This window comes from Rousettus aegyptiacus, unplaced genomic scaffold (assembly GCF_014176215.1).
Source record: "Rousettus aegyptiacus isolate mRouAeg1 unplaced genomic scaffold, mRouAeg1.p scaffold_m13_p_9, whole genome shotgun sequence".
In the NCBI taxonomy this organism is placed as follows: Eukaryota; Metazoa; Chordata; class Mammalia; order Chiroptera; family Pteropodidae; genus Rousettus; species Rousettus aegyptiacus.
The window spans coordinates 38,883,822-38,894,172 of record NW_023416312.1 but is presented as its reverse complement, the minus strand read 5'-3'; the positions used below and the strand labels follow the sequence as shown (position 1 = coordinate 38,894,172).

The following is a 10,351-nucleotide window of genomic DNA, read 5'->3' as shown; positions in this document are numbered from 1 at the left end:
ATGCCCATTTTCACCACTTTTACTCAACATGGTATTGGAAGTCCTAGCCACAGCAATCAGACAAAAAAATAAAAATAAGAAAATTTAAAAAAAAATAAAAGGTACCCAAATTGAAAATGTATCAAAATGAAAGTATAATTGGAAGTAAAACTGTCATTATTTGCATATAGAGAGACCCCTAAAAATTCCTCTAAAAAAGTAGCAGAACCCTTGTGAACATTTTTGAATTGTCATGTGTGCTATTCTGACCCATGCACAAATTACCAGTTCTGAGCGAGGCCTAGAAAAAGCAAATGTCTTGTAACAGGTCCATGTTGCCATGAAAACGGCTCTACCACTTGTGTCATTTGATCCAACAGATATGATAGCACTTGGATAGTCAATGGCATATAGAGATGCTGTTTGGAGCTTTGGAGACTCTTACAGGTGATTCACAGATTCAGGATTTGGGGGAAAATTCATGCCATCTGTGAAGAATTACTTTTCTTTTGAGAAAAAATTTGGGTTTGCTACTGGGCCTTAGCAGAGTATTAACACACAACCATGAGCCCAAAATTTACCATATGATATAAGCTGCGTATCATGCACTGTGTTGTGTGACTCAAACCAAAAACATGTAAAGTTGGCTGTGGACAACAACACTCCATTATTAAGTAGAAGTGGCATATAAGAGATGAAGCATAAGCAGGTTTTAAAGGCACAGGAAATTGCATAAAGAAGCAGTCCAAATGTCCATAACTTTTACTTCTTCTATTTTACCTTCACTCTCTCAATCTGCACCTGTGATCTCATGGGGAGTTTCTTATGACTAGCTGACTGAGGAAGTAAAATTCTGCCATACTATTCACATTATGCATGCATGTAACAAAAGTGGACAGCTGTAGCATGACCAGTCTTTTTGGGGAAAACAATGAAAGAAAATTACTCCAATGCACAGAACTTTGAGCAGTGCACCTGCTTCTTTATTTTACCTAGAAGAAGGGATAGCCATAGGTCAAATTCTATAGTAATTTGTGAGCTGTGACCAATGGTGTGACTGGATGGTCTGGAACTTAGCAGAGACACAATTGGAAAATCAGAGATGAGGAGGTCTGAGAAAGAGATATGTGGATAGAAAACTCCAAATCAGTACCTAATTTGAAGATATTAGTGTCCTGTGTGAATGCTTACCAAAGGGAGACTTTGGCAGAGGAAGGTTTCACTACTCAGGAGGATATAATGGTCCACTCTGTGGATATCAATCAGCCACACCTCTCATTTTCCAATGGACTCATAAACAAAGTGGCCATAATGGCAGGTATGGTGGTTATTGATGAATTTTTCAATGTATCAGCTTTGCTAATTTGAACTATATTTCCAAGAATTCCATGTGTTGCATATTTAGTTAGGGTGGGCCACACGAAAAATTCTCCCAAGAGTTTGGAAGGTAGAAATGAGGCAGCAGACATGTTGTAACATAAACACATTATTGCTTATTTGCTGACTCAACTCAGGATGAAGCCACAGCTGAGCCAACTATGTGTGTATAGCTATAGGACAAAAGACCCTGCCTTCAGTAGGATATTATCATCACCAAACTCAGAGGCACTGAGAATGGACATGGGCTTCAGTCCATCCTGTTGGCTTCCAGCTTGTGCTCTTGGAATTCCAGCCTTTTCATCATCTTCCCTTCCTGCCTGTTCTGTGAGCTTCAACCATTTGTATCAGATACAGAGACAGTATTATAGGTACTTCTAGCCCCCAAATTGCATAAGCCAAATCCCTATAATAAATATCTATCCACCTATCTATATGTCTACCTATCTATTAATCATCTACATTTTATTTCAGTTCTACTTCTGATGTCGAACCCAGGCTAATATAGGAATTGTTGGGAGGCCAGGTCCTTTCTTCTGTGCAGTGTCCTTCTTGGTCAGATTTGGGTCTGCCTGTACTTATTCTCAGTGAGAACATCCAGTGGGTGCATTTTTCATGTTTTTAAATTGTATTTAATGATGTTTTGACATATTGGAGTGTTGCTGGCCAGGAGAGACTGCCCTGCCCAAGGTAAGCTTATTTTTCTAGATAGCACATGGATCCCTGTGAGAATGCCATGCATATGCACACCAACCAGTTTAGAGACCACACAAGTCAACTTCTTCCTTTATGGAGCACTCTCAGGTTGAGCCACTATCCCCCTGGCATAATATTACCTCAGGAACAGGTACCAAACAACTAGTGAAAGATCCTACAAACAGGATCATGCTGACATTATTCAAAATAGCCAATCCTAACCTGTTTACCCTGCTCTGCTTTACCTTTCCCACAGAAATCTCAATAAAGACTTGTACCCATGCATTCCCCTCACTCCTGCCTTCTGACCAACCCTGGTGCATCCCCATGAGGCCCTGTGTGACATGCCATACCTCCTCCTTTTGGCAACTATAAGTAATAAACTCTTCTATTAAAAGCAGTTGTCTCCATATCTGCTAACTTACCATACCTGATTAAAACTAACCCGAGATGCTTTTCAAAACAGTGGGACAAAATTGTGGTCAAAATAGAAGAAAATTCACCCAGACAGGAGACCTTTCTGACATTCAAAATGATACTGTCCACTAAGCATACTTTATTTACCAACTATCCAGTCCCATGTGAAGATAGTGTGGTATGGTAATTTCTCTAGCCAGATCACAGCAGGTGGCCCTTCCATCGGAAATGTCAATGTTTGGGGAAAACTTGACTTCATCAAAAAGTCTTAGAACTATATTTTTGAGACAAAAATTTCATGTATATGAAAATTTTCAATGATTGTCATTAAGTTGTAAGAACCATATTGAAAACACTGTCTTCAGACAAATACTCAGACTTTACCTTTTTTTGTCTCCATGGTGACTGTTGCAGAACTTTCATCCAATTATATTGATGATGTCATCCATGACAAAGTAATGAACATTGGAAGAACTGTCTCTGTGGGTTAAGTATCTATTCAACACAGTGTGTAGGAAAGATGTTTTTTAGAAAACTCTGCTTATTTACTTTCCTCCCGCCACTAGAAGTTAAAACCAAGTTTTATAATTCGGAGATGAGTGACTTATTTCTTGAAGTACAGATTCAGAATATTTCATCTTCAACTGTTTTTATACAAAAGGTTTCCATAGAACCATCTGAAATGTACACTGGTGCAGAATTAAATACTGTCAATCAGGCTGGAGAAGATGAGTGTACCTTTGGAACAAGAACATTTTTGCAGTCAATGGAAGGACGCCAGTATTTATACCACTTTCAGACCAAGAAGGAATTTTTAGAGAAATTTGGTGTCATTAGAGGACTAACAAAAATAGGAAAATTGGATATAGTGTGGAAAAGAAATCTAGGTGAAATGGCTATGCTACAGACAATCCAACTTGAAAGAGATGCTCCAAGTTATGGAAACATGATGCTGTCTTTGGAGACAATCCCAGATACTGTAATTCTAGAAGAGCCTTTTCATATTACCTGTAAGATAACAAACTGCAGTAAAAGGAAAATGAAATTGGTTTTGAAGATGTGTGATACAGAGTCTATTCGTTGGTGTGGAAGCTCAGGAAGGAACCTTGGGAAGCTGTCTCCAAGTTCATCTTTCCGCTTTACCCTGGCACTACTGTCCTTAAAAATGGGCCTTCAGAGTGTCTCTGGCATACGGATAACAGACAAATTATTGAAGAAAACCTATGTCTGTGATGATGTTGCAAAAGTCTGCGTAATACCTTCCATATTAAAATGAAAAGCTGAAGAAAAATCCTAGTGTTGTGCTTTCCAAGGAGTTGCACAGAAAAACTTTTCATACTTCCGTCAACAACAAAATGATCAACTAATAGCAAATATACAGGCAGATTATTTTCATTTACTCCCTTAGACACCCTGAATGGCTTTGAGAATTAAATATTTGTTGATATTAAAAAACAATCTGTTGATTTTAATCTTATGTGAAATACTTTCTAATCTACATTAGTATATTTCATAATACTTATGACTTTATTAAAGTCATTATAGGTGGCCATTAGCCTTTTTTTCATAATGAGGCCACTATTTAAAATTCTTTATACTTGCTTTTCAGAGACCCTTAATAGCATTTGACATGTTCTGTTTCAGTAAAGCTGGTATAGAGAGAGTATAAAATCTTAAAAGTATATTGATAATTTAATTAAAATAATTATTATGGTAAGATTTCAACTTACCCAGTTTTATTATTTTCCTCTCTCCTTTTCAGTCAACAAAAACTATCAATAATAGTGTTTAATATAATTCAGGATGGTCCTCATTATTTAAACGAGTTGACACTTGCTTCTTGGAAAAGACATAATTTTTTTTCTAATACTATTCCAAATCATTGGATTTATAACCTTGAGTTTATGCAACACACTGAACTGGTTTTTTTCTTTCATTTATTTTGGTAAAGTTCTATGAACTGTGGAGTTGGTTTATTTTCATTAGTTGCTATTCCTGCAGGGACCCTTGCAAATAATATTTTGATTACTTAGATAGTTTTTAACAATTAGTGCAATGCATTCTTTTTTATTCAAAGGCAAAAATCAGCCTTCTTTTTTAGTATACCTAAAATGTGTCACTTTTTTTCTTAAGTAGATTTAGTAGGTTCATAAATTTTGTTATGGGGTCTGGAATGCTACAAGAAAATGGCTATCTAACCAGTGAGTGGAAGAATAAGGATTTGCTCCTACTTATGACTTCTACAAAAACCTGATCTCCTAATCGTGTTTGAGGCTGAAATGATGAAGAGGTGTGTAACAGAATTTTTGTAGTGTTATGTTTTTTTTAATATTATTCTCCAATATTTCATTCACATATCAATTTTTCTTTAGAAAAATAAAACCATCTCAGACATTAGCTAATCACTGACTTTTGGGAATGTAAGATCCATACTTCAATGGTGATATTTTACATTAAGTGTTTAATTCTCAACATTGTTTTTCTTTTAATGCAAAAGCACTAATTTCTTAGTGTAGAAGCTATTTGTGAATGTATTATCCATAGAAATAATGGAAATTATAAGCTCCCTCCATTTGCTTCTTTAGGCCCAGGAGTGGTAATGGATCCTTTGCTATTATTAGGTTTTGGGTACTGTCTTATCTCCCTTCAACTTTCTTGACTCTGGCCACACCTGCGTAAATAATTATTTTGCTAACTTTGACCCCTTTCCCTTTTTTCTGTTGAAGACTTGACATATTGACATAAGCAGACATACTTAAACATACACATACACACATGCCATACACACCACACACAAGTACATACCCCATAAGCCCCTTAGACATACTTCAACATTAAATTTAATGCATATAGTCATGAAAGAACATGGTTTTTCTTTCATGGGTACAAACATTTCTGAAATCCTTGAGAGAAAAGCATTAAGAAATCAAAAGCAAGTAATGAAGTAAAAGCCATGATGAAAAGCAGGGGCTAGGAAACATATCATGGATTTTATTTTATACCATGTTTATATGTTATAATTAACTTTGTTAATAGTCATACTTAATAGGAATGATCTCATGGTTAAGTACCCATTTGCATTTCTCTTCTCACCTGTGTTTGGATTGTGGAGATACAAGGGGAATGGCAATTGAACCAGTTTTGACACTTCTGCTTTGATTCAGGCAATAAATAAAAGAGGTTTCACTAGGCCAGTAGTAGGATAAATGAAAAAGTAGTTACAGAGAAACAATATTTATGGAAATAAATTAGGACACCTTTAAGAATGGACAGTTGTCGTACCTGGGGATTATCACTTATGTGTCCTTTCTCCTTGTTTACAGACTGTATTATTCTTGAGAGCGGTTATGGTTAACATATTTTCTTTTGTTACACTAGATAAGTGTTGCATTTAAATACTGATCCCTGGTAATTTCTTGACTGACTTTGCCCTTCATTTCTTTTTTTTTCCTTTTTTTTTTTGTTGGCTAAAGTTTCTAGCATGGGTGACTGAATGGATTACAGGGCTCTTGTCTGACCTGAAGAACATGAAAAGATGAGTACATAGCTGAAGTCAATATCACAGGATGGTTAAAATATATATGACCCTTTATGTGGACATTGCAATTTAATTTTCACAACAATCTTATGAAATAAGTAGACTATACTGTAAGTTATATATTTCTTGTTCTTCTAACATGGTAGTTAATTCCAACTGATTAGAAAGGCCTTTTTCTAAATCTTTGTATAGAATCTCCTAAGTCTCTCCCAATTGATCCCCCAGAATTTGGTCATTATGTGTTATTCCATTCCTAGGTGAACAAATGAGAATATATGGTAGATGGTATCATCTCTCTCTCTGAGGCATAGTTCATCTAAAAGGTTTTCTGAGTTCTTAAGCAGCCAGAGAAGAGACAGAAAGTGATCTGGTGGGGTGCCTGTCCTATTGATTTAGTGCTTAATTTGTCATTATATGGTTTAGCAACTCAAAGATACATGGTTTTGGACCTCTGTATCACCATACAGATTTCTATGGCATTTGCAAATGCTGAAGGAGTGGCTCTCATGGTGCTTCACCCTGACAACCAGCTTTATATGAATCACCTGCCATGAGAGAAAGCCACTAAGCCACGGAAAGTAGGTGTGGGTCACAATTCTTAGTCTCTGTGAAGAGAATCAAGGTTCATCAAACCTAAATTCTAGGTGCTGGCTTGGCAAATGGTGCATGAGTTCACCATAGTTTAAGGCTAAATCTCTGAGTATGCCTACGACACTAATTAATCTCTAGATTTCCTCATTCATATTTGGCTCAGCTACAAGTTGCTACTTGAGCAAAGACCCAGAGAAATAACCTTGTGTCTGGGCTACTCTTTTGATCAGAAAGAAATAACTTGATATTTTCTCAAAAAATGAAAAATAGAACTAACATATGATACAGTAATTTCAGTTTTGAATGTTTTATTCAAAGAAAATAAATACATTAATTCCAAAAGATATATGCACTCCCATGTTTTTTTAGCATTGTTTATAGTGGCCAAGATATGAAGTAACCAAAGTGCCCATTTATAGATAAATGAATGAAGAAGTCACACACACACACACACACACACACACACACACACACACACACTGGAATAGTATTCATACACAAAAGACTACATGGATGGATATTGAGGGCATCGTGCTAAGTAAAATAAGTCAGACAGAGAAAGGAAAATACCATATAATCTCACTTCTATGGGAAACTTTTTTAAAAAAACTTTTTAAAAAAACACCAAGCTCATAAATGTAGAAAACACCAAGCTCATAGATATAGATTCATGGTTACCAGAGGTAAGGGTGAGGGTTTGTGAAATAGATGAAGGTCAAAAGGTACAAACATCTAGTTATCAAATAAATAATTCATGAGAATGCCATGTACAGTATGGTGAGCATTATTAATAATAAAACATTGCATATTTGAAAGTCATTAAGTGAGAATATCTTAAAAGTTCTCATCACATGAATTGTACTTCAACAAACATGAGTGAAGGAATAAATACATAAATAATTCAAATCTTAAACTCTTCCAAAAGGTAAAAAAGAAGAAAACAGTTCCAATTTCATTTTACAAGGTCATCATTTTTCTGATACCAAAAACAGATAAAAAGGTACTGAAAGAAAAGGAAATTAAAGGCTTATATCTCTAATGAATACAGGGACAAAAATTTTCAGCAAAACACTAGAAAATTGAATTTAATGGCACATTAAAAGAATTGTACACCATAACCAAGTGGGATTTATTCCTGGAATGCAAGCATGATTTAACCTACACAAATCAATAAATGTTATATACCACATTAATACAATTAAATATAAAAGTCAGTTCCATTTCAATAGATGTAAAAAAGCATTTGTCCAAATTAAAAATTCATTCATGATAAAAAAAACTCTCAAAACATTGGGTATAGAAGGAAAATATCTCAATATAATAACGGTCATATACAACAAGCCCACATCTAACATCAAACTCATTGGTAAAAGGTTGAAAGCTTTACCTTTTAGATTGGGAAGAAGACAAGTGTGCCCATTCTCACCACTTCTAATCAATATAGTGCTAGAAGTTCTAGCCAGATCAATCAGACAAGAAAAAAATAAAAAAAAGACATTCAAATCATAAAGGAAGAAGTAAAATGGTCTGTGTTTGCAGATGACACAATCAACATAATCTAATATATATTAAACCATGGAGATTCCACCAAAAAAATGTTAGAACTAATCAATCGTTTGAGTAAAGTTATAGGATACAAAATCAACATACAAAAATCACTTGCTTTTCTATACAGTGGTAATAAATTATCTGAAAAAGAAATAAAACAATGCCATTAATTACAGCATTAAAAACAATAAAATGCATAGGGCCTTGCAAGATGGCTTAGAAGGTAAAGGGTGGACACACCTCCTCTAGGAACCACAGCAAAATTATAACAAAACTACAGAACAACCAATATGTGGAGTTGCCAGAGGTCTGGCTGAACAGAAGCCCTACAACTAGGTCACCTAAAATGACAGGCCACCTCAAAATGGTAGGAAGGATGGAGGTGCAAAATGGTCAGGTGATCAAGAATCAGGAACCTCCCCCACTTGAAGAGCAAGGGGTCTTGGACTCACACTGGGCTCCCCAGCCCAGGGTTCCAGTGCAGGGAAGAGTAGTTCTCACAACTTCTGGCTATGAAAACCAGCTGATGCTGCAGCTGAGTGATATGGAAGGCTACAGGAAGTGGAAATCTTCCTCTTAAAGGGCCCATACCCAGCCTTATTAACTGATAGACTCACTTGCTCTAAGCTCCAGTGATGGGGCAGCTGATCAAGGGGAGCCAAGGGCATATGGAGAGGTGCTGAACTGTCGGGCTTCAGGGAGCAGTCTGGAGGGGTAGCTAGCTAGTGGACAGAAATGCAAACAGAGCCATTGCTCCTTTGTTGAGCCCTACCCACTCCAAGTCTGCAGATGCAAGTGCTATCAACCTGGATAATGCAGATCACTTTGTCCAGAGGATGCCCTGAGAGTCTACCTCTTCCAACTTGTGGGCCCACCCAAGCATCTTTCAGTGACTTATTCAATACAAATGGACTGTCATGGCTCCTGCTGTAAACTATCCTAAAATCTCTCAAAGGCTCACAAAACCTAAAGAAGCAGCATCTTTCCTCAGCATGTCCTGAACCTCTTGCTGAGTATTCCCAAGCCCTATACTAGTAGCAGCCATCCTTGGTTTCTGACTTGACCCCTTGAGACACCTATAAGCCCAGCACAGGTTGATGCCATATATGGACTGCTTGATGACTCTTACCAGGTGGCCCTGGAGGTGCATGGGCTGTGGCTAAACTTGGCCTGCAGTTGGACCCCTCCCAGGACTGTCGCTGGGCCCCATAGGAAACCTACTGGATAAAGTCACTCTACTAAGACCAGGAGACTTAGGAGCCACATTTTATACAGAAATGTATAAAGGGAGGCAGTCAAAATGGGGAGACAAAGAAGCATGTCCCACATGAAAGAACAGAACAAAGCTCCATAGAAAGAACCAACAAAATAGGGACAAACAATCTACCAGATGCAAAGTTCTAAACACTGGTTATAAGGTGCTCAATGAACTCAGTGAGAACTTTAACAAAGAGACAGAAAACATAAAAATAGAGATAACGAACAAAAAAGAACCAGTCAGAAATGAAAAATACAATAACCGAAATGAAGAATAGAGGAAAACAACTGATCAAATGAAGCAGAGGATCAAATCAGCAACTTAGATGATAAGATAGCAGAAAACACCCAATTATAACAGCAACAACAAAAAAAATCCAAAAAATGAGAAAAGTTTAAGGGGCCCCTGGGATAATATCAAGCATAACAACATTCACATCACAGAGGAAGAGAGACAGGAAAAAATTGAAAAGCTATTTGAAGAAATGATGATGGAAAACTTTCCTAACCTGCTAAAGAAAATAGACATTCAATTCCAGGAAGTTCAGAGTGTCCCAAACAAGATGAACTCATAGAAGCCCACATCAAGATACACCATCATTAAAATGCCAAAGGTTAAAGACAAAAAGTGAATTTAAAAGCAGCAAGAGAAAAGCAATTAGTTACCTACAATGGAGCTCCCATAAGACTGTCAGTTGATTTCTCAACAGAAACCATGTAGGCCAGAAGAGATTGTCAAGAAATATTCAAAGTAATGAAAAGCAAGGACGTATAACCAAGATTAATCTACCCAGAAAAGCTATCATTTAGAATTGAAAGACAGATAAAGAGCTTTCCATACAAAAAAAAGAAAAGAAAAGCTCAAGTAGTTTATCACCACCAAACCAGTAAAACCAAAAATGTTAGACTTTTTTTTAAGAAGAAAATATAATAAAATGGCAAAACTAC

At 36.5% G+C, this 10,351-nt stretch overlaps 1 pseudogene; it reads left to right on the top strand.

The window, feature by feature from the left end:
* Positions 1-2,649: 2,649 nt before the first annotated feature.
* Positions 2,650-3,766, top strand: LOC107501799 (annotated as a pseudogene).
* Positions 3,767-10,351: the final 6,585 nt, after the last annotated feature.